The sequence below is a fragment of the Elaeis guineensis genome, chromosome 16 (genome assembly GCF_000442705.2).
Source record: "Elaeis guineensis isolate ETL-2024a chromosome 16, EG11, whole genome shotgun sequence".
Taxonomy (NCBI): domain Eukaryota; kingdom Viridiplantae; phylum Streptophyta; class Magnoliopsida; order Arecales; family Arecaceae; genus Elaeis; species Elaeis guineensis.
In genome coordinates this window covers 36,217,834-36,223,934 of record NC_026008.2, presented here as the reverse complement: position 1 = coordinate 36,223,934, position 6,101 = coordinate 36,217,834, and positions in this window count along the sequence as shown.

Below are 6,101 nucleotides of genomic sequence, written 5' to 3'. Positions count from 1 at the left end.
CCAAAACTGGTTCAGAACATCTAAATCCAGAGATAAAATAATCCAAGTCTTAAAATTCATAATGTCTTCAATCCATAAACATAAACTGAATTCCTAGAACAAAATTTCTAAACTTGCTTTGCTGATCTCCAAGCTTGGATTCTCTTTCTTTCGATCCTAGCCTTATTTCTCTGTACATAAAAGAGAAAACAAAAAGAATATGAGCTACACTAGCTCAGTAAGTAGACTTCCACTTCTTTACCGGATCAAGCATAAGTTTTCTATGATAATGCATCATTTAGCAAATAACAATTATTGCAAAAATAAATATTTCATAGAGTATATAATAAAACAAGTTATAAGCTCATCATGCATGCATAAATCATGTATATTTCATAATTATGAATCATAAATCATTTTCATCATGTATTCATGTCATGTTTCAAAATATTGCTCACAGACATTCTTGCTAAGGTCACTATTATACCCGTGACAGGGTCATGTTTCTTAATCGACAGAGTTCTTAATTCATGTGCCAACTTTATACCCACTGGCAGGGCCATGTTTTGTGTGGATGCTAGCTCCGGATGTCGACCTTCCCGAAGGGATTCATTCATAGCCATCTGAGAGCCTTTGAAATCTTTATATCTTTTTCTTAAAGCATACATATAAATAGATGAAAAAATAATGAAATTCATGCTTCATAATCATGTTATTTCATAAGACATATTCATGAAATCAATGCTCATAATAAAACATGCTTTTTCATATCATATATGCTGATCCTTATTTTATGAAAAATTATGATTTTATCAATAACAATTTTTTGCATAAAAATATGATCATTTAAAAATAAATAAGGAGCATAAGATCTACTTACCTCGATCGCCCAGGACCTTTTAATCTTTCTTAAAAGAATCAGACAGTCCTATTTTAAATATTAAATCATTAATAAATTTCATATTTTTTAATAAAATTACATAATATAAAGAAATGACCGATTTGATAATCAGTCCAATAAATCTCTCCCTTCGGCTCTAACCCGATTTAAAGTCATAGGTCCCTAAAAGTGAAGAAGATAGCCTAATAAGGGATTCATAGGATTTTTTTTTTTAGAGAGAGAAAGTAGAGAGAGAAAGTGAAGAGAGAATCTTCGTATCTTTTAAAAATGGCAATCATGATTGAGATCATCAAAGGTCATATCAAGGTGACTTAATATAGATTAACCATGATTGATATTATCAATTTCGAAAAAAAATCGGATCGGGATCCGATCTACTGCACGAATTTTGGAGCAGTTCCAGATCATCATATTTTCATCTCGAGTTTATCCTAGGGTTTGTGATGTAATCAGAAAGAGAGAATGACCCGAGAGAGATGAAATCCATAATTAGAGAGAAAGGTCTAGAGAGAGAAAATGTAGAGAGAAGGTAAAGAGAGAAAGTCTAATTCTAGAGAGAGAAAGACTTAAGAGAGAGATGAGAAAAACTTTTCTCTCACATATATATATATATATATTATTTTATATATATATATTTTTTTTTTTCTTTTTCTTTTTCTTTTTCTTTTTCATTTTAGAGAGAGACAATAGAGAAAGAGAAAGAGAGAGAAAGAGGGAAAAAGAGGGGAGAGAGGAAAATTTTCTCTTTTCTTATTATTATATATATATTTTTTTTTCTTTTTCTTTTTTCTTTTCTTTTTTTTCTTTTTTTTTTTTTCTTTTCTTTTTCTTTTTTCCTTTTTCTTTTCTTTTCTTTTCTTTTCTTCTTCTTCCCGGGCTTTCATTGGGCCGAAACAGGGGACCTTGAGGTCCCCGTGCCTTGATCGGCCGATCACGGCCATCTCATGGCCGGTGGTGGCCGGTGGCAACGGCCGACTCTCCCGGTTCGGAGAGACCAGGGCCGGCGGTCGGCGTGACCGTCGGCGTCGGAAAATCAGAGGAAAGAGGCGGCAAACAGGGGTTTCCTTCTCCAACTAAATCCGACGACACCCGTCGTCGGCCATCGTGCTCACAGGCACTGGAAAGAAGGGAGAGAAGAGAGGGAGAGGAGGGAGACCTTACCACAACCTCCGGTGACCCCCACTGGCGTGCAATCGCGGCGAACACGGGTCGAGGAGTCGTGGCTTCAAACGGGAAAATCGGAGGAAATCTCCGGCAATCGACGGCGACTGAAGGGTCTACCCATAGAGGAGAGAGGGGGGTTTCTTATAGGGTTCGTCCTAGGGTCTTTCAATGTCCTTAGGACTCCGATTCTTGATCGGAGAAGAGGAAGACTCCGATCGAGAGTCTTCCTGCTCTGCTTTTTCCCTTTTTTTTTTTTTTTTCGGGTGGGCTTTGAGCTGGTTTTGGGCCTCAATTGGGCCGGGTTATCATAAGTACTCTCGCACCTTAGGGTTTGGAGGTGTCCGGCTTATGTTAAACGTTTAATTACAGACAAGCTTGGACCTAGATCTGACAAGTGTAATTTTATAGGGTATCCAAAAGAGACCAAAGGGTATTACTTCTACCTTGCTGATGAGCAAAAGGTGTTTGTCAGCCTTAAGGCAATCTTTTTAGAAAAGGAGTTTCTTAGTGAAGGAACTGTTGCCTCTAAAGTAGAACTTGATGAAGTTCGACAGGTGGAAAAATCGACACATGTTACTGAACCTGAACCGGATTTGATTAGATCAGATCCGAAGCCCATTGATTATGCACCCTTAAGGCGGTCTGGTAGAGTACCACATCAACCGGACAGATACTATGATTTCTTGGTTCGGGATGGTGATCCTGTCGAACTTGATGAAAATGATGAGGATCCGATCACCTACATGGATGCAATGCAGAGACCTGACTCTGAGAAATGGCTAGAGGCCATGAAATTCGAAATGGAGTCCATGAAGGTCAACGATGTGTGGACATTGGTTGACCCACCCGAAGGAGTAAAACACATAGGGTGTAAGTGGGTCTTCAAAAGGAAGAGGGGCGCAGACGGAAAGGTGGAGACCTATAAAGCCTGTCTGGTTGCCAAGGGATATCGTCAACGTTATGGTATAGACTATGACGAGATATTTTCTCCTGTGGTAATGCTCAAATCCATTCGGATTATGCTTGCGATAGCTGCCCATCTGGACTATGAAATCTGGCAGATGGATGTGAAGACAGCTTTTCTAAACGGAGAGCTGGACGAAGAGGTGTATATGATACAACCTGAAGGGTTCACATCCATAGATGAGTCTAAGGTGTGCAAGCTACAGAGGTCCATTTATGGACTTAAGCAGGCATCTCGGAGTTGGAACATACGTTTTGATAGGACGATCAAAACGTATGGCTTCGTTAAGAACGGAGAAGAGCCCTGCATTTATAAGTGGGCTAATGGTCCAGTAGTAGTATTTCTTGTATTGTATGTGGATGACATTCTCTTAATCGGGAATGATGTCCCTGCATTACAGGGAATAAAGATTTAGCTATCGTCACAGTTCTCCATGAAGGATCAGGGAGAAGCTTCCTACATCCTAGGGATGAGGATCTATAGGGATAGATCCAAAAAGTTGCTTGGCTTATCCCAGTCTACGTACATTGATACTATGCTGAAAAGGTTCAGCATGAAAAATTTCAAGAAAGGCTATCTACCGATAGGCCATAGAATTTCTCTCTCGAAGAGGGATTGTCCGACAACACCTCAAGAGAGAGAGCGTATGGGTAGGATTTCATATGCTTCGGCAGTGGGATCTATCATGTACGCCATGACATGTACACGACCAGATGTGGCATACTCACTAGGGGTAGTGAGTAGATACCAATCTGATCCAGGAGAGAATCATTGGAAGGTTGTTAAAACCATCCTGAAGTATTTAAGAAATACTAAGGACCAGTGGCTTATATATGGTGAATCGGACTTGAGACTTATAGGGTTTACAGACTCTAGTTTCCAGTCTGATTGCGATGATAGCAAGAGTATGTCAGGATTTATTTTTACCCTTAATGGTGGGGCTGTCTGCTGGAAGAGTTTCAAGCAGCACACTGTGGCTGATTCAGTATGCGAGGCGGAGTATATTGCTGCATCAGATGCTGCCAAAGAAGTGGTGTGGCTGAGAAAATTCATCATCGAGCTCGGAGTAGCATCCTCCCTTGTTGGTCCAGTTCTGCTCTACTGCGACAGCTCTGAAGCCATTGCTCAGGCGAAGGAACCAAAGGCACACCAGCGGACGAAGCATATTCTGCGCCGCTATCATCTCATCCGGAAGATCATGGATCGAGGTGACGTCGACCTTCAGAAGATCGACGGAAAAGAGAATCTGGCCGACCCATTCACTAAAGCCATTGCGGTGAAGGAGTTCAACGACTACAAGTCGAAGATGGGTATTAGATACTGCACCGATAGGCTTTAGGCCAAGTGGGAGATTGTTGAGAATAGTGTCCCAAAGCCAATCGTCAGCCTGTTGACGGTTGTGCTCCTTTTTGTATTAGTACATGAATTATAAATAAATAAAAGTTATTTTAGTATTTTTTCATCACAAATGTTTCATCTTCTAATGAACTCCTGTGTTGTGGTGAAGTCCTTAGGACTATTTAGACTCGACAAAGGAAGATTTGTCGCTTAGTCCTTAAACATGTTCGCGACCAAATGATACGTTGTTACCAAGGACGACAACGTTTATCGAGCATAGGTCGTTGTGTGCCATATGGATTGGTTGTCCTCATAACCAAAGAGTGTGGAGACACTAGTATGGCATACAGGTGAGATGTAATGGTACATCTGCACTGAACGTGACCAACTCCGGAGCTATTTCTGCTGTCAAGATTTGCTCCGATGGAATATGGGTATAAATGTCCCTCCGACCTGAGACCGCCACGGTGACTTGCAAGTAACTCACTGTACTTAGGCACTGGATTACCTGAATTTCTAATTCAGTGACGGAAGGTTGCTGGGTGTAGTCAAGTACTTGACTTGTCGGTGCGTGTGTCAAGATGGGATTGACCACTCCAGTTTAGGAGCTGTGTACAGTCGTGTTTCAATTTAGCAAAACCTTAGCCAGGATAGTCCTAGTGAGGAGTCACAGGACTAATTGAGTTGAGCATGATTCGGATGATATCATCAGGGTTGACAGTTTAACCCTGAGTCGTCCTAAACACAGGGGTCAAAAGGGATGAATTATACGGTAACCATATTTACGTAGGTTCTGAATGTTGCGATTGTGATTATTCGACCTATCCGGTCATCGGGTACCATTGCTAGATGGTCACTTCGATTAGTACAGGAATTGGTTCCTGTGCTACCGACTTTGGTTCGAACCTGCGGGGTCACACACATTAGAGGTTCCTTTCTGATCTGATGGCTGATTATGAGTCTTATCTATCTGAAACTCTATGATTGAGAATTAGGATTCTCTAATCATGAGTTCCACACATTTTGGGTACCGGGGTCAAAATTTTGAATTTTAAATTTTAAATTTGAAATTTGAACTCTTTGATCAGGGTTTCATATCGATGGTCTCTGATGCCTGATTGCCCATCGGATTTGGACTCAATATTTATGAGAGATTTAATTAGTGATTTAATCACTAATTAACTCAATTTGATTGAGTAATTATTTTTGGATCAAGTCCAAATTGAATTGGATTCAGTTTGGATTGACCCGATTAGGTTAAATGTTGACCTAATCGCTAAGGTGGTTTAGTCCCTAATTTGATCAGGAGTTAGGTTTAGTTAATTCCTGATTTGATTAGAATTTTATTGAGCCTAAATAAGCCTAATTATATTGAGTTTAATCTGGTCTAATTGTACTTAACCTATTTTAAACTAGGTTGGCTCAATTTGAATCAAACCACCTTGTTTTAAATTTCCTGCGACACCCAACTTCCTTGCACCCATTTGAATTCACGAGAAGAAACTTCTCGTGAAATTTTTCTCACGCAAAACCCTTCCCCACACTCTCATTTGTGTGCCATATGGATGGATAAAATAATTAGTTAGCCATTCAAATTCAAAGCATGTTTGAATTTGAATGGATAACTTATCACTTGCCCTTTCATCCTTATCCATTTTGTGCGCCACATTACTTACACGAGAAAAGGTTTCTCGTGAAATATTTTCCACGCACAAAGATCCATGCCCCTTCTCTTCTCACGCCCAAAAGGATAGG